This window comes from Sapajus apella, unplaced genomic scaffold, assembly GCF_009761245.1.
Source record: "Sapajus apella isolate SASKATOON/1434 unplaced genomic scaffold, GSC_monkey_1.0 scaffold101, whole genome shotgun sequence".
In the NCBI taxonomy this organism is placed as follows: Eukaryota; Metazoa; Chordata; class Mammalia; order Primates; family Cebidae; genus Sapajus; species Sapajus apella.
The window spans coordinates 3,917,932-3,937,514 of record NW_022437041.1 but is presented as its reverse complement, the minus strand read 5'-3'; the positions used below and the strand labels follow the sequence as shown (position 1 = coordinate 3,937,514).

Sequence of the window (19,583 nt, the reverse complement as noted above, 5' to 3'; positions counted from 1 at the left end):
AACCTTTCTAAAAAGTTACTTAAATATATTAACTATAATGCTCCAGTCTCAAAATCTTCACCAACAGTATCCTAACTTTCTCATTCTAGTCTTCAGGAGTCGTGGGAAGAAAACAGTGGGTAGGAAAAGTAGGATCTGTTGGATGATTATTGATTCTTTCACCATTCCCTGTAACTAAGATACTTTCTTTGAATTTGATGTTTTCTGAACTTAATCATCTCTTCTGTTCCGGCAATAACAAAATACGTTCTTCCCATCAAGTTCCTGAAATGCTGACTAATCTTTGTTGGCTGTCATTATTGTTTAAAAGCAGGAAAATAATAAAAGTTTGTATATGTGTTGGTATAATGGAAAATGGAATTGTTTGATTTTATTTTCCAAATGGGCAAGACAAGAAATACAGAAAAAAATAAACAAGACAAATATATATTGCAGAGTGGCTATGTGTACCATTACGTTTTTGTTGTAGGGGGTGTGAAGGCTCCAAGTGTCTGTAATTGTTCACTATTTTTTCTTTCAAATAAAGTCCTTACATAAGCTTAAATATTATGTATAACTTATTTTCTTGTCTCAGCAAGTGTTTCATGACATTCAGTTTACTGGATATGAGAGAAAACTGGCTGTGATATCTGTCAACACATCGATTTCCAGGGTTGATACAGATGGTCTGAGCTGATCTCTGGTTTCCCTTACCACACCATTTGTGTCCCTTTAGAGCTACATGCTCATTCAAAGTGAATGACCTTCTGAAAGAGGATCAGTTATGAAGGGTATTTAAAAGATATATTCCCTTTCTGTAACTTCTAGACATGTTCATAATTTATTCAAAGATATGAATCTGTAGAACAAAATAGACAAACTTTGGTTAGGGTGAGTCCTTTATTGAGAAGCAATGTAGTGAATAGAGGCTTGACCTTGGGAATCCACAAACCTGCTTGACTTTCCAGCCTTAGTTTCTTCAATGAAATGGGTTAATACTATCTTAAAGGATTGTTTACAAACACTAAACACATTCAATAAACTAATATTTTTGGATTCCAACTATTGGCCATGTTCTATCCAGGCTTTGAGGCTACAGCACTAAAGAAAACAGTTATAAATCAGTAATAAGCAAGTAATTAAAATATTCATGCCCTCATGGTGATTACATTCAAATTCTGGGAAATAGGCAATAAACAAATACATTCATAAAATATATACTATGCTTAATGGTGATAAATGCTATAAAAGCAAAAAATAGAAAGAGGTACAAGATAAAATGCTAGAATGGGGGTTGTAATTTTAAGTATGTTGATAAGGAAAATCTTTACCGAGGGTTTGTTTTGGGTGAAGACCTAAAGGAAGCAAGGATAGGCAATAGATTTCAGGAGGAGGAAAAATAATATTTAATGCTGACACTTGCAAAAAATTATCAGGGCAATTGCCAGCTCAAAGGACAGTATGTGCTTAATGAACATTTATTGTGGTAAATAATCTTGGTTTTAGAAGAAATTTTTGATATGAAATTTGTTATTTTACTCTGTGATCATAGAAATAGCGTGTGACTGAGTTGATGATACTACCAGTATTTGGTTGCCTTACTTTTTGGCATTTGACATGTGAAAACATAATCCAGAGAATAAAATAAAACAGTCATGAAATCTTGTGTTCAAAAAGATAATTTGATTGTATCAGATACATTCACGTTTTTTCCAAAATCTAAAAATACAATTATTTCTTAAAAATTGGAATTGAAACTATTCTTTAAAAATTGATACAGAAACTGATAAAGCCAAGTTTTGTTTTTACTAGAAGATTCTCTTAAAACACTTAAAGCTTGTTTTCACCTTATTATTGGGAGAAAGCTAAAAATAGATAAGCCTGAAACACTGACTTTTATCCATCTTGAATTTCATGGAACATCCAGAATGATGCATCTTTCCCTTCAAATATTTATCCATCACTTCCAGACAAGTAGTGTATGAGGCAATAAATAAGAGATAGCTAGAACAGGAGAAAACAGTTTTCTAATGCCTTGTGCTTAAACTGTCACTCTGCCAGGAAGTAATAACTGAATGCTGCATTATTTAAGGCAAGGTAATAGACTACTTCCTTTTAGAGGCAAATTACCTTGGGACCTGCTACCTTACTCTCAGAAGCGAGGGTTTCCTCAGTGAAAAACTGGAGTTGTTAGATTTGATGTGATGTGATTGACTACTGAATCTTAATGCTTTAGATATCAGAAAAGAGTTTCCTTTTAAAGCTTATGGCCATGATTCATCATTAAATGAAGGGTCTTGCCAAGTGCAACTTTTCCATAGGGGAGGTAGTAGGGTGCAGTGTAAGGAGCATAGACTTGGAGCTAAGAGGCTCAGCAAATGACTCTACTACCCACCAAACTGTATGATTTTGGATGAATTATGTAATGTCCCAGAATAATTCATTTTGTTACCTGTAAAACAGAAGTAGTAATACTAACTTGATTGAATTGCTGAGATGACTAAATTAAATTATGTAAGGATCTGGACCTTAATTTTGGTGTCAACAAATACATATTTATTACTTACAGATGAGTTAAAGATCTCAAGTTTAAAGCAAATATATAAGCTTAGTTTTCAGAATAGGTGTTGCAATTCCTATGGCCATTATATAAGGTACGTAGAAAATATTAATACCCTTTCCTGTTCCCTCTCTTCCTTTGCCTTTTAAAAAATCTTAGTTTGTGGTCCAGATGATCATGTTCTACTTGAAGGCTGTATATTAAGCTTCCACCTCCACAAATCTTAGTGTGTGAAATGTCTGTCCAATTAAAAAAATCGTGTAGTAAATATAAGAGAGCAGAGTTGTAGATCAATACTATTAAGCACAGTCATAGATTTGGTTGACAGAGTTTGGGTCTATTTGAATGCCACTATTTTAAAAATGCAACTTCTACTTAGGTGAATAGTTGCATTTGATGTAAAAAAAAATCTGCTATTGAATATTCTCTACTCTCAAATACACTTATCTACATATTATTGCAGATTGACTTGTCTGACAGTCATGATAGATCCCCATCATAACTTTAGAATATAAGACTTTCATGTTCTCTTTGCAGAGATGTCTGTTACTTGGTCTGTAGAATAATAGGAAAAGGTAGACCAATGACTAGAAAATAAAATTAGTTGTTATGCTTCTTTTCCTTTTTAATTTTTTATTTTGGATAGATACATAATAGATGTGTATTTTTGTACATGATTCAGTCTTTTTAAATTTTTTACTTCTTAAAATAATTTTGTCATTTTTTGATGGGTTGTGAATTTCAATATGACACTGTTTATAACAGTATTTTAAGTTGTTACAGATGCAATCAATGTTATTTTCTGTATTTATTGAGATTTTAATCACTAGAAAATTTTAATTAGTAGGATTTTAAACAGATGTACTTTTTTGGTTTCTTCTGTTAATACTATTTTGATATTTTAAACAATATTGGCAAAATGTGATCTTACTTCAAATTGTTTTATGGTACACATTCCCAAGCACACTAATCTTTGAACATGTAAACATTTGAACATTTTTATCTTAATTCTTTTATGTAATGGCCTTCTCATTCTAAGCCCAATGCTTCTTTCATTCCATGGCAGTCATCTTCATTTTGAACATCAGGGATGTATACATTGGCATCGTATAGAAATTGGAGTGTACTTACCTTCTGTTATAAACCTAAATGGTTAATTTTAGAGTAATTAATCATTACATGGATTTCTAGCTCTAAAAGGTAAGGATTATATTTGTTTCTTCTCTGTAGCTTTGAAAGTGCCTTGGTAATAGTGACTCAAATGTTTTTATGTGCTATCTACTAATTTATTTTTATAAGTTATTAGCCATTAAGTATTATTATTTAAAATTTAAAGTGTATTTGAAACACTATTACATTTTGATATTCACATTGTTGTTGTGGTTCTGTTGTTATGCTTTTTTTTTTTTTTTTTTTTCTTTTTCTTTTTTGAGATGGAGTGTTGCTCTGTCACCCAGGCTGGAGTGCACTGGCTCGATCTCAGCTCACTGCAACTTCTCCTGCCTCAGCCTCTCGTGTAGCGGGGATCACAGGCGTTCGCCACCACACCCGATTAATTTTTGTATTTTTAGTAGAGACAGGGTTTCACCATATTGGCCAGGATGGTCTCGAACTCTTGACTTCAGGTGATCTACTCGGCCTCCCAAAGTGCTGAGATTATGGGCAGGAGACACCATGGCCGGCTGATATTTACATTGTTACTATTTACTAAATGATACTATTTTTTGCAGTCTCTTTAGGAAGTCTACCTATTGATGACATTTTTATGTGTGATATGAGATATAGTCACAGAAGGAACTAAATAACACCCTCAGAATTCTATTGCCCTAAGTTTTTGTGATTTAATGGCTGAAAATTCAAATCATTCCTTTTACTGTCCATAATATTCATACCATGACTCAAAACAGCCAGAAAAATAAGGAAATGCAAGTGTTTTTCTTTCCATGTTGAAGGCTGAAGAAAATACTCAACACCCTCCTCAATAAATGCTGCTGGGAAAACTGGATAAACATAGGCACAATAATGAAACTCGACCCCTATCTTTCATCACGTACAAAAATCAACTCAAGATGTATTAAGGATTTAAACATAATACCTGAAACTATTAAACTACTAGAAGAAAACATAAGGAAAATTCTGAGTAGACATTGGTCTACTCACAGATTTTATAGCTAAGACCTCAAAAAGCACAGGCAACAAAAATAAAAGCTGACAAATGAGACTAAATTAAACTAAACAGATTCTGCACAGTAAAAGAAACAATCAACAGAGTGGAAACACAACCTATTGAGTGAGAGAAAATATCCAAAATATACAAGGAACTCAAACAATAGTAAAAATATACAAATAATACCATTAAAAACTGGCCAGTGGACATGAAAAGACATTTCTCAGAAGAAAACATACAAATGGCCAAAAAGTATAGTAAAAAATGCTCAACATCACTAATCATCAGGGGAATGTAAGTCAAAACCACAATGAGATATCATCTTACCCTAGTTAGAATGGCTAGTATTAAAAAATCAGAAAAATAACAAATGTTGTCAAGGATACAGAGAAAAGGGAACCCTTAGACACTGTTGGTGAGAGTATAAATCAGTATAGCTGTTAAGCTGTTATGGCAAACAGTATGGAGAGCTTAAAAAAATAAAACTAAACTAAAAATAGAACTATCATATGATCCAGAAATCCTACTACTAGGTATTTATTCAAAGGAAAATACATCAACATGTCAAAGACATACCTGCATTCCCATGTTTATTGCAGCACTATGCACAACAGCAAAGATACGAAATCAACATAAATTTCCAACAATAAATGAATGGATAAACAAAATGTGTTATATATACACAATGGAATACTACTTGGCCATTAAAAAATGAAATCATGTTACTTGCAGCAACATGGATGGAACTGGAAGTCATTATGTTAAGTGAAATAAGCAAGGCACAGAAAGACAAATATCACATGTTCTTATTCATATATGAGAGTGAAAAATGTTGATTTCAAGAAGAGAGTAGAATGATATATATCAGACAGAAAAAGGTGTATTGTAGGTGGGGTACTCTTAAAAAGAGATTGATTATGGGTATAAGATTGATTATGGGTTAGAGAGAAGATATAAGTTCCACTGTTTTATAGTAGACTAGGGTGACTATAGGTGAAAACAATGTCTCATATATTTCAAAATAACTAAAGGAGAGGGCTTTAAATGTTCTCATCACATGTAAATGATGAATACTTGGCTGATGGATTCCCTAAATATCCTCAATGAATATTTGATGCATTTAATAATATTTCACATGTACCCCATAAATATATACAAATATAACAAATGTATCAAAAATAAAAATAAATAATACCCAAGTGGTTAGAAAAATAATAAAACAGCCAAAAAAAAAAAAAAAAAGGATTTTTAGCCTCGGCAGAATTGTAATGTTCATTGAAGAATATTTTTATTTGTGAAGCTTGTCCAAGTGTAAGAGAACAGTTAAATAATTTATAGCATATCTATATATTGAATATTATGCAGCTTTTCAGGGCATTTCATGAATTTATGATCAAATAAATATTCACAATAGAATTCAATGTTAAGAATACAGAACAGTGTATTTATTTTGATCTAATTTTCATTTATAGAAATATATACATGTGTGTGTACATATTTGGGGATTTCATAAAGCCAAATCTTGATCTCCTCTGCTAAAACTTTATTTTTTTCAAGTCATATTTATAAACATATGTCTTTGTTGCAATAACTTGGCGATTCATTATGAGTAGTGTGTCAGAAATAATCTAAATGGGTAATCTGTCTTTACATTTCCAAATATTCGAAGTGCTCATATTTATTTAAAATAAATATCAATGAAATGCATCAGTAGTAGCATTTTCAAATAATGCCATAGTAATAGGCTGATGATTGAATTTCATACCTTCAAACAGACTGCCTTTTATTGCATGTATATATAATTTAAATAAAAATATTTAGTGTGTTTTTGCTTATTAAAATGTACAATATAAGCTTATTGTCTTATTGTAACCAGATTTTAAGACTTTTCTGCATGGCCTACCTTCAGTAGCTAATTATGGAATATCTAGTTTATATCAGGTTTTTTGGTAGGCCATGGAGATAATAAAAAGAACAAGAAACGTTTTTATGTTGTTAAGAAACAGAATTTAGTGAACACCAATTTTATAATACAGTATTTCGTTATGAACGTAATAGAGGCACATGTAGGGAGCTGTGGGACCAAGGACCCTAACTCTGGCTGGAGTTGTCGCAAAAGGCTAAACAGATTGATGCATCTGAGGTGAAGCTGGAAATGTTCGTCTAGGCTGAAGCAAAGGTAAGCAGCCTTTTGCACATAGAAAATAGCATAGGCCGGGTGCGGTGGCTCACGCCTATAATCCCAGCACTTTGGGAGGCCAAGGCGGGTGGATCACGAGGTCAAGAGATCGAGACCATCCTGGTTAACATGGTGAAACCCCATCTCTACTAAAAATACAAAAATTAGCTGGGCATGGTGGCACACACCTGTAGTCCCAGCTACTCTGGAGGCTGAGGCAGGAGAATTACTTGAACCCAGGAGGCAGAGGTTGTGGTGAGCCGAGATAGAGCCATTGCACTCCAGCCTGGGTAACAAGAGCGAAACTCTGTCTCAAAAAAAAAAAAAAAAAGAAAGAAAAAGAAAATAGCATAAACAGAAATATTACTATGGCATAAGAGATGCCAAAGAAGGAAGGTCAGGTTTTTTTTTTTTTAAACTGATAATATTACATTAACACTTTCAATATAATCAGTTAAGAAGACTAAGATTTTCAGATGAGAGACATAATAAACGCAACTATATAAAAATATGCTTTTGCATACTGCGTATTAACAGTATTCAGAAAAATTAGTGAAGGAATTTTTCCACATCAATGAATTTTCCAATAAATACTTAGGGAGAGACACTTTAATGTATTCATTCTTGAGAAAAATGTTTTTCACTATTTTATTGCTTCACTAAACAGTGTGTAAAGAACATGTGTTTCTCCTTTGTCTGCTTTGCTTCTTTAAGAGTTTTTGAGGTTGGTATAATTATCAAATATCTATTTTGCTCTCTGCTCTAACACAAGCATGTCTTTCTAGACTATTTGGAGAGCTAGAACTCTTTGCCGTTTCTTTTAATGGCCCCGGGTTGCTCTGACTTTTCTAATTCTTGTGATTGCTCCTTTTGCCTTCTCTTGTCTCCCTCTGGGTAATGAACCCTGTACGTACCTGTTTCTAGTTAGCTCTTCTTTCAGATAGCACATTTGACCTTCTCAGCTTTTGAATTTTTGACAATTCCTTTGGCTAGCTAAGAATTTGTGTCATTTATTTTCTCGTTGGCTCAATTAAGGTTGTGCGGTATCACAGTATATATTAATTCTAAATAACTTAAATGCTTTATACAAAAACTTTGTTCACCTGCATAATATGTTTATGTATTATTGAGTTCTTTCAATGTAATGGAACTTCCCATATCATAAAGTCAAAAGAAAAATCAAACTAAGACTCAGGGGTGTATGGGAGCTGTTTGGCATCAAGTGGCTGGACCTCACTGTGAGTCTTTGCTCAATTTTGTGCAAAGCGCCTTTTTGTTTCGTGACATCACATTGGGAGTTGGAAATCAGATTTGGCAGCAATAATTACATCACTGCAAAAGCTACAAATTAGGGCTTCCTGACTGTCTTTCCTTTCCCCGCCAGAAGTGGTGGTTAAACCTTTACTAGCACACACCACTGGGCTTGCCTTTCTCCAGGCTTTTTAAAACCCTGATTCTTGGGCTCAGCCTGCAGGGAGAAAATGAACATTGCATATGGTCCAGTGATCTACAACTGCTTTTCCTCATGTGCCTCCAAAAAGAATTTTGAAAAAACCTGTAACTTCCTGCGCATTTTAAAAATCACATCTAAACTTTGTATTAATATTTTATTGTTGAAAATAATGTAATTTCTGCTAAATCTTAATATTGTCATTAACCTCATCCAATGGGATATAAATATTGTAATAATTTGATACTGACCACCATCTATGTTAAATACTTAATCACGTTTTTTAAAGAACTGGAAAATTTGCATCTTTTTTTTTTTTCTTCTAGAACTGATGTTAGGCAACTGGTGTTTAGGAGGTATGAAGCATTTGTGCTTACCTTCCTTCCGATTACCTCTCAGGCTGGGCTGTTGTAACTGGTAACCTCCTCCCAAAGTTAGCTTGTTATTTGTAATGCTTTAAATCCATGGTAGGGGGAGGGAAGCTTGGTATATACTCTGAGTTAGCTTATAAATGTCAAAGCCCTCACAGCGTTTCCTAATTATGGGTCTCATCAGAATCACCTGAGCTGCAGCTCCGCTCCCAAACGAATGTTCTTAGCTCCTGCCCTTAACTGCTTCTCATGTAGGCAAATGTTTACTGTGGGGAAGCCAGTCAGAAAACCGAGAATTGGTTCCTCTTTATCTCTGCCTCAAAGGAAAGGTTTAATGGGTGTCCAACCCTTAAAGGCTGTGCGATCCCAGGGAATCCTGGTAAACATGTCCGAAGAGCTAATCTCCAGCTGTTTATGATACCTCTAACTTGGCAAGCTCCCCAGATGAATTTTATAGAAGATTGATTACTGTGAGGGAGGGGAGAATGGGAGAGCGTCCACCTTCACCCAGGGGAGCCTTATGGGATGGACTTCTGCCCTCTTCTTCTGCCTTCGCTTTGACAAGTGGGCCAGCAGGCCATGCCAAGCAGGTAAGATACTTGCCCCAGGGCTCCATGTAGGACCGGAACTCTCAGGAGGGCCTGGCTAGAGCCAGTCTGGCCAGGGTGTCTGGGCGCCAGGGTGTCCGGGCCTCCGGGTGCTTTTTGCCTTTAGCTTTTCTGATTCCAGGGCCAGGCCTTTGCGTCTGCATGTGCCGGACTTTGCATATGGGCTTGGGCTGTAAAAAAAGTCATTGCTGAGGCTGGCATTGCTTGCTGCTAGTGGCAGACAAAAAGCCTGGCATGATTTAGTGTATAGGAGAGGGCCTCCAATTGTTGAGAGCATGAAATCTGGTTTGAGATTCTGACTCTGCCATGAAAAAGTCACCTGAGGAGGTGCATGTTGCTGGCCAGGCACTTTGGGAGGCCGAGATGGGTGAATCACTTGAGGTCAGGGGTCCAAGACCAGCCTGGCCAACGTGGTAAAATGCTGTCTCTACTAAAAATACAAAAATTAGCCCGGCGTGGTGGCATGTGCCTGTAATCCAAGCTACTTGGAAGGCTGAGGCACAAGAATCGCTTGAACCTGGGAGGCGCAGCTTGCGGTAAGCTGGGATTGCGCCAGTGCACTCCAGCCTCGGTGATCTGGGTGAGAGAGCGAGACTCAGTCTCAAAAGAAAAAGAAAAAAACCCTGCATGTTGCGACACACTGCATCCATCCCACAATCTAGGCTCTCTAAATCAGGATCACCTGTACTGTGTATACTACTAGCTCCTTGTGTTTCCTCTTTCTCTTCCCTCCACTAAAAACCATTGTCCGAGACCTCTTGCAGTTTGCATTTGCTTGTTTAAAGGGAAAACATTTATATTGTGTGACTTTATGCTAAAAGTAATGTCAGTGCCATGCAACTATAATTGTTTGTTTGTTTGTTTGTTTGTTTTTAAATATGGGTCTCACTCTCTTTCCCAGTCTGAGTACAGTGGTGCAGTCACAACTCACTCCAGCCTTGACCTCATGGGCTGAAAGGGTCTTCCCACCTCAGCTTCCTGAGTAGCCGGGACTATAGGCACATGCCATTGCAGCAGTCTAATCTTTCATTTTCTGTAGAGTCAGGGTCTCATGGTGTTACTCAGGTTGGTCTTGAACTCCTGGGCTCAAGCAGTCCTCCTACCTCCGCCTCCCAAAGTGTTGGGATTACAGTCATGAGCTACCAAATCTGGCCACAAAAATATAATTTTAAGCAAGAAAAGTGTTGGCTAATGACACTATTCACTCGTTCAAGATTTATTCAGTCACTCTTATAATGCCAGACACTATTTTCAGCCCATGGAGTAGTCTCTGCTCTCATAGAGCTTACATTCTAGTGGCAGTGGGGTGGCTGGATGGATATTGTTGAAGGGACAGTAAGCAAGTAAGCAAATAGGGAAATAAGGTAATCATAGTTACCGAAGTGGTTTGAAGAAGGAAGAACAGATAATGACAACAATATATTGATTTTGGAGTATTAGAAATTTTCCATATGGTGGTTTAGTTCCTTGCTTGTACATTGTTTTTGGAAATACCATTTTGAGCATACATCATCAAAATAAAAAGCTAACTCCATGTTTTTGGTGTCTAATTGTTATAATATCATATTTTAGATACAACAGTGAAATCACAGCAGACCTAATAATTATAGACCCTAAACGTAACAGTAGTTAAAGCAAGAAAAATGCATAATAAAGAATACATGGAAGACAGAGCAGCAGTTGCAACGAGCCTGTATTTCTTTTACTATGTTACAGGTAGTAGAGACTTCTCAAGTCAGTTTATGAAAATGTGTTAAAGTCACTATGACAGTTTATTGTATAATTTTATTCTATTTTATACCAAAGAGATCTACTCATGATAAAATTGGGTTCAATAAGATTAGCCTTTTAGGAGGTGAATAATTGTCTAACATTCATTCATTTACTAAAAATTATTGATGAGATATTGGTATGGGTTGGACAAAGATAAATGATGCAAGATTTCTGCTTTCAGTGAGAGTATAATCTGACAAAAAGAATGCAATCTGCATTTAAACTTCTTTGGTGAAAGGAAGATTATGTGGATCAAGGTGGGGACATGAACAAAATGAGGATTCAAAGATGGGGGAGTTCACTTTTAGTAGGAAGGACCAAGGAAAACTATCATGAAGTGAAAGAGACTGAGGAGGACCTTAAAAAAAGGGCTTATCATTGGCTGGACATAGCAGTGAAGAGTATCCATGTAGAAAATGTAAAGTGAGCATAAGTATGCACTTAGGAAGATATAAATCTGTTTAAAAAGCATATAGTAGGTCATAATGACTGGAGCTTATGAGGAATACAGTTAACCCTTCACAACACAGAACTATGGTGGGCTGATCCCCACAGAGTCAAAAACTTTCTTATAACTTTTGACTCCTACAACATGTAACTACTGATAGCCTACTGTTGACCAGAAGCCTTAACAATCATATAAACAGTCAATTCATACCTCATTTGTATGTAACATGTATTATATACCATATTCTTACAAAAAAGTTAGCTAAAGAATAGAAAATACCATTATGAAAATCGTAAAGAAAATTCTTTTACTAGTCATTAAGTGGAAGGGGATCACCTGCTCATTGTCTTCATGCTGAGTAGGTTAAGGAGGAAGAGGAAGATGAGTGGCTGATCTTGTTGTCTCTAGGGTGGCAGAGGTGGAAGAAAATCTGCATATTCACGGAGATTTAAACCATGTGGGTTAAATTTATGCAGTTTAACCCCAGGAGTCCTGCAGTTTAAACCCAGGTTGTTCAAGGGTCAATTGTAGCCTGAAAAACTTTGGGAAAGGTTAGCTGATACCATAGAAACCTCAGGAATAATCCCCAAGTGGAGTCTGAGACCCTCTGTATAATGATTTTTTTTTCATATGAGTTGCAGATGGGATTTAAAAGGCTATGAGTATTATCTGTGGTTTTTAAGCAAGGTTTTTTTTCAAGATGTTTGTGCCTCTTCTCAAAGATAAATTGCACACCTACAAAAAGACTATAGAACAAATATGATCTGTAAATTCCATATCGAAATTACTTCTTGGTTTAAAAATTACACTTGCTTTAAACATTCTGTTTAAAAATTACGTTTTTAAAAGAGCATGGTAAGAGTTGTAAGTTGATGCCATGATGGGAATATTTTCTCTGCCATTAGCAAAGCAATGAAAAGATGAGAACACCTTCTTTCTTACTTTGCCAGGTTCACAGAGGCTGGGTTACAAAGCAAGGGCAGCCCTGCACCATTTCCTGATTGCAGAGAAAACAGCTGTTGCTCTGGGGCTGATTTCATACAGCTGGAGAGCTCCAACTTCAGGTAGCAGGTAGGAAAAGTACTGGAGAAATCCGGGCATTATTTATACCACTTTGAGGAAAGCATAAATAGAGAGTGAAACGCGTCTCAGTCTCTTGGTGTCTTGTAATTTTGAATTTGTTGTACTGAACAATTGAAATCCTGCATGGCTGGAGGTCAGATTTTCCTGAATTTTAATGTTAGACTGAGGAGTTTCAGCTTTGTTTTAACAAATAAAAGGCTTGAGAAATAGGCATTTTTGGCTCAGGCTGTTGTTTTGGTTACAAGAATGACTTGTTCAGAGTTGTATATTAAAGCATACTCAATGTTTATGTGAAAAATAGAGTTGGAGGATAAGAAACTTCAGGGCTTATGCCCATGTAATTTGAAATATTTCCCCTTACAAAGAGGCCATATTTTCCTTCTGGAAAGTTAGTTTTTTAATGTGCTCTACAACATTTAAAGGTAATTTTTTTTTTTTGTGATTTTTTTTTTCACATGTATATGAAAAGATCTTGGGTCGATTTAAACATATTTTTCTAGCAAGGCTCTCAGAAGTTAAATAGCTATATTTTCCAATATTCGCTTGACTAAGCATGTTTCAACCATGTGTACTGTGACTGGAATGTGTAATTCATGCATATATTAAAGAGAATTACAGTTTAGGATGGATTCATAATGATATTGCCATCAAATTTTATGGGTCAAATGGAGATAATTATATTTTCTGGGGGCATGCTGTTTTTATAAAGGCCTTAGGTATGGAATGAATATCTTATATTCTTTTGCTAATCACAAGGGCCTAGATAGTGGATGACAGATAATACAAGCTTTCATGTTATATTAGTCAGTGTGGAAAGGAATCTTAGAAGCTTTTCCTATTCCTAAATATGTTTATTTCTTAATGAGAAAGTTACACTGTGGCCCTTCAACAGCCCTAAAAAATCAGTTTATCAGCATTCCTCTGAGACTATATAGCAAATAAAACACTAAAGTGATTCCCAAAGAGATTTATAATTTGAATTAACTGGGCACTTAAAAAAAAATCTTGAGCAGGACCATTCAAAAAGCCTGATTCTGTAGTTCTGGTGTGGCTTTGAAATCTGTTTTATAAAATAAAACCAGGTTTGAGAACCATTGCTTTATTAGGTCATGGGATAGTATAAAATAGAAATAGATATACAATAGAAAATAGAAGCTTTCCCTTTTATTTTGCTTTCTAGTTTGGCTGAAGGAACACATGAAAAAACTAAGTGACACTTTGAAAGCTAGTGTATGACTATATATGTGTGCATGTGTATGCACGCATATATTTTATATCTATAAATATATCATTTATATATATATATATTAGTTTAGTCATCCAAGGGAGAATTTGGTTGAAACAAAAACAATCTCAATAAAGAGTATAAAAATTCATTTAAAATTAAGACTTCTTTTATAATAACCTTTAGATAATAGAGTGATATTTCAATTTTAATTCTATAATTCTGTATTATAAAATTATTTTTAGCCGAGTTGCATTTCTTTATATTTTAAAGTTAAATGTCTTTAAATGTCATTATTACTATTTTGTGCTGAAAGCAAATATTTATTTTATAGATGAGCTGGGAATAGTAATGAAAATATTTATATATTCTGCTTTGTATTCTTCATTTTAATAAAGAAACATGACATTATTCTTAAATAACATCACATTTGATTAAATTATTTTGACATAAGTGAATTGGACAAAAATAGCCCCAAGTCTGATGAAATATTATCTGCTTGTGTTTGAATATTTACCAGTTTTTAATGGTACATCTAACTCACTGTTAACAATCATGTTTTCTTTTCCTACTAATTAATCTAAGGGCTTTCAATTTTGTTTAGAAATATGTTATAATTTACAGATGATTTTTTTTACTGTAGTTTTAATAACAAAAATACTTCTACTTTATATATATATGGACTTTTGAGTTAACAAAATCTTTCATATACAATCTCATTTACTTCTCACAGCCACACTGTGATGTAGTAGGGGATAACTTTTACTTATAAGTGGCGAAATTAGACTCCATTGGGGTAAATTATTTGCTTAAGATTGCATTGTTAGTAATTATCAAAACTGAGACTTGGTCTCATTGTTAGAACTGGTTTGTGAATGACAGAAGTTACAAAATCAGACGGCTGCAGTGGCCTCAGAGTGAACGTATATGGGTGAAGACTGAGCACCAGACATTGGGGAGTGAAGTGGTGAACTGGAAAACATAAGTCTTGTCTGTTGGGAGCAACAGGATTTTGATGTAACTCTGAGTTGCTTTGAGCTACTTTGGGCATAGGATTGCCAGATTTGATATTTTGAGACAATCTCAAATTCCGAATTTTATGTGATATGCCTTTGTTTTAAATGTTGGCAACTAACTGGAAAAGGTGAAAGAAATGGTCTAAGCAAAACATATCTGAGACCCAATGCCATTGCTAATTTACAGTGTGTGGGGAACCTGACTCTTCATAGAGCTATTGTGCAGTGGCAGAGATCTAAATTCTGTTCTCTAGAATTGACCCAGAATCAATGACCCTAAGGAAGTATTTAGTGACAAATCTTTTTCACTGAACTCCCTTGATTGACTGTTTCTTCTTTCATTTGTTTAACCCAAATATATTGCATGCCAACTGTGTACTTGGCACTATGATGCAAAGAAGAATATCATGTAGTGTTTGCCCACAAGTCTCACTCCAAAACATTCTAGAACGCAGTACAAAAGGAGGGGTTGGAAGTAAAACAGAAAACTTTACTGTAAAAGTGCTTTTAAAACTGCATTTTTCTGGCAGGCACGGTGGTTCCCACCTGTAATCACAGGACTTTGGGAGTCCAAGGCAGGCAGATCACAGGTCAAGTGATTGAGTCGATCCTGGCCAACATGGTGAAACCCCATCTCTACTAAAAATACATAAATTAGCTGGGCATGGTGGCACACACCTATAATCCCAGCTACTCAGGAGGCTGAGGCAGGAGAATCACTTGAACTTGGGAGGCGGACATTGCAGTGAACAGATATTGCACCATTGCACTCCAGCTTCTGTCTCAAAAAAAACAAACGAACACCAAAAAAACCTTTTTATAGCTGTGTATACATAGGAGAAAGCTTAGTAGATATAGTTTTTGATACTATGGGCAGTATCAGACATCCACTTTTTGGACCATATACTCTGCACATATGGGAGGGGGCTACTGTAAACAAGAGTCTATGCTAAGTATATATTTTATGGTTCCATACAACCCTTCCTTATATAGACAACCCTAAAAAGAAAACCGTTACTTTATTTGTGGCTTCCAGCATAGCACTATCTTATTCCCGGACAATTAGAATAATACTAGATTTAGCATTTAATACTTAATCACAACCTTGATTTTTCTGAATCTGTGTGTTTTCTAATAACAATTTTAGTATTTTTATTGCTTGATGCCACAAAGAGCTTTCACACTATACTTTTATTGAAAGATGTACTTGCTCTTTGAAAATATGAATGTATTAAATGAGTAATAGATTAAAACTTGAAATTATACATATTTAACTTTAGCATGCCTGCATCTGTAGAGATAACACATATGTGTGTCTATGTGTGTATGTATGTTTTGAGAGAGAGGGGTGTTGGTTTTACATCATTTGATGAATTGCACTGGATCCATTCATGGCAACCCGTTTGTTGTTGTTAGAGATGGAGTTTCATTCTTGTCGCCCAGGCTGGAGTGCAATGGCATGATCTCGGCTTACCACAACCTCTGCCTCCCAGGTTCAAGTGATGATTTTCCTTTCTCAGCCTCCTAAGTATCTGGTATTACAGGCGCCTGCCACCAGACCCTGCTAAATTTTGTATTTTTAAAAAAATACATATAAGTTTCTGGGGTACATGTGCAGAACGTGTTACATAGTTATATACGTGCCATGGTGGTTTGCTGCACCTATCAACCCATCATTTACAATAGGTATTTCTCCTAATGAGAACCCTCTTCTAGCCCCCCCAGCCTCCTTGCTGACAAGGAGCTGTGATCCTTTGGAGGAGAAGAGTCATTCTGGTGTTTGGAATTTTCAGACTTTTTGTGCTGGTTTCTCTTCATCTTTGTGGCTTTATCTGTCTTTAGTCTTTGATATCGGTGGCCTTTGGATGGAGTTTGTGAGTGGACATCCTTTTTGTTGATGTTGATGCTATTCCTTTCTGTTAGTTTCCTTTCTCTCAGTCAGGCCACCCTGCTGAAGGTCTGCTGGAGTTTGCTGGAGGTCCACTCCAGACCCTGTTTGCTTGGGTATCACCAGCAGAGGCTGCAGAACAGCAAAGATTGCTGCCTGTTCCTTCCCCTGGAAGCTTCGTCCCAGAGGGACACCTGCCAGATGCCAGCCAGAGCTCTCCTGTTTGAGGTGTGGGCCCCTACTGGTAGATGTCTCCCAATCAGGAGACATAGGGGTCAGGAACTTACTTGAGGAGGCAGTCTGACCCTTAGTAGAGCTCGAGCACTGTGCTGGGAGATCTGCTGCTCTCTTCAGAACCATCAGGCAGGGACGTTTAAGTGTGCTGAAACTATGCCTAGAGCCGCCCCTTTCCCCAGGTGCTCTGTTCCAGGGAGATGGGGGTTTTATCTATGAGTCCCTGACTGGAGCTGCTGCCTATTTTTACAGAGATACCTTGCCCAGAGAGAAGAAATCTAAAGAGGCATTCTGGCCATAGTGGCCTTGTTGAGCTCTGGTGGGCTCCACCCAGTTCGATCTTCCAGGCAGCATTTTTTTTTTTTTTTTTTTTACACTATGCGGGTAAAACTGCCTACTCAAGCCTCAGCAATGGCAGACGCCCATCCCCATACCAAGCTCCAGAGTCCCAGGTTGAACTCAGACTGCTGTGCTGGCAGCCAGAATCTCAAGCCAGTGGATCTTACCCTGCTGGGCTCTGTGAGGGGCGGTACTTGCCTAGCCAGGCCATTTGGCTCCCTGGCTTCAGCCTCCTTTCCAGGGGAGTGAATGGATCTGTCTTGCCGGCATTCCAGGCATCAATGGGGTATGGAGAAAACAAAAAACAAAAACCAAAAAACTCCTACAGCTAGCTCAGTGTCTGCCCAACAACCTCCCAGTTTTGTACTTGAAACCCAGGGCTCTGGTGGTGTAGGCACTAAAGGGATTTCCTGGTCTGCAGATTGTGAAGACTGTGGGAAAAGCACAGTATCTAGGGTGTCATGCACTGTCACGGCACAGTCCCTCACAGCTTACTCCTTCACGGCTTCCCTTGGCTAGGACAGGAAGCTCCTCAACCCCTTGTGCTCCCCTGGTGAGGCTAACGCCCCACCCTGCTTCTGCTCGCCCTCCATGGGCTGCATCTGGTGTCCAACCAGTCCCACTGAGATGAACCAGATACATCAGTTGGAAATGCGGAAGTCACCTGCCTTCTGCATTGATCTTGCTGGGAGTTGCAGACCAGAGCCATTCCTATTTGGCTATCTTGCCAGCCACTCCTTAATTTTTGTGTTTTTAGCAGAGGCGGGATTTCACCATGTTGGCCACGCTGCTCTTGAACTCCTGACCTCAGTACGTCCACCTGCCTTGGCCTCCCAAAGTGCTAGGATTACAGGCATGAGTGAGCATGCTCAGCCAAAAACCTGTTTTAACTCATTGTATTACTCTCTATGACTTGTCAGAGAGTTCACAGGTGAATTTGATATACAGTCTTAGAAATTAGATTAGCATGCTTGTAGTTTTCTTGTTCTTTATTCTGATTTTCTAGTTACATAACATATATATATATATATATATATATATGCCATTATATACCTTTCCATTACATCTTTATGCATAACACACACACACACACACACACACACACACACATATATATATATATATATAGGATTTCTTTGCTCTTTATTTTGTTTTTGCTCTTCATTTTCAATACTCTGAAAAGTCATGCATATCTTTCCCTCTAGCCTATTGACAATATTGGAAAACTACAGGTATGCTAATCTAATTTCTAAGACTGTGTATGAGAATTAGTCTCTGAACTCTCTGACAAGTCATAGAGTAATACAATGAGTTAAAATGAATTTTCATGATTTCTAATATTGGAAATAGGCTAAAGGAAAAGAATAGCAGAAATATACCATCCCCAAGTTCCTTTGTGCATACACACACATGTGCACACACACAGATAGTTGAATGGAATATAACCTAGTCTAATTTTTCTCAAGTGGCAGAATGAATTCATGCGCAAGCTGAAGATGAGACATAGGGTTCCTATTTCTTATATCTCTTTTGGTCATAATAGTACATTGTTTTAGACTGAGTATTAAAATCTTATTTATCTCTGGCAAGGCATTGCTCATATCTATCTCATATACGGCAACACATTTTTTTGCACTTCTCTTGAGAAGCAGATGTATTAGAAAGCATGTAGATGAAGGAAAATTTATATATTCACTTTTACAAAGGTATTTCAAGGTAAGTGGCAAGTCATCAATAATGAGATAATAATAGCTATGATAAATGTTTTACATTTGTTTAAATAAATTTATTTTTTATTCATCATGTGCAATAAAATGAACTTTCAGATGATGGTGAAATGTGGCTCACAGATAGATTAGCAGATTTTAACATTCATCCAAAGGGACCTCTACTAATAAGAACCTACTTGTGTGTGTATCTTTGTCATTTAAATTGCTGTGAGAGACATTGAATGTCTGCAAAATATTGTTTCTCAAATACAAATCATCAAAAGACTCCATGAAAAAGATGATCAAATAAGTAGGCAAAACACTATATATCCATTTATTTTCTTAGAAATCCACAGATTATGTAAGCATATTAAAGCCTGTCAGTATGCCAACTAGTATGTTAAGATGCTGTTGAATATAGTTTAACCCAGTATTTTCTTGCATTATTTGACAATTGGCCCCGTTTCCTCTAACAGCAGCGTCCATATCTATTACAATTAGTATTCAGAAGACATTAGTTAAAAGCCAGTTTTGAACATATGGAATTCCTCTTA

At 36.4% G+C, this 19,583-nt stretch overlaps 1 protein-coding gene across 5 annotated transcripts in view; it reads left to right on the top strand.

Annotated features, from left to right (window-relative positions):
• The window catches only part of NAALADL2 (N-acetylated alpha-linked acidic dipeptidase like 2), a 1,348,438-nt gene that overhangs the window by 200,427 nt on the left and 1,128,428 nt on the right, over positions 1-19,583 (top strand). For 4 of the 5 annotated variants that reach the window (XM_032258245.1, XM_032258244.1, XM_032258242.1 and 1 more), the window contains one exon: positions 12,486-12,606. The exons of the other annotated variant lie outside the window; for it this stretch is intronic. The gene's annotated coding sequence lies outside the window, so the exon portion shown is untranslated. The remainder of the gene's footprint in view (positions 1-12,485; positions 12,607-19,583) is intronic. 5 annotated transcript variants of the gene reach the window in all.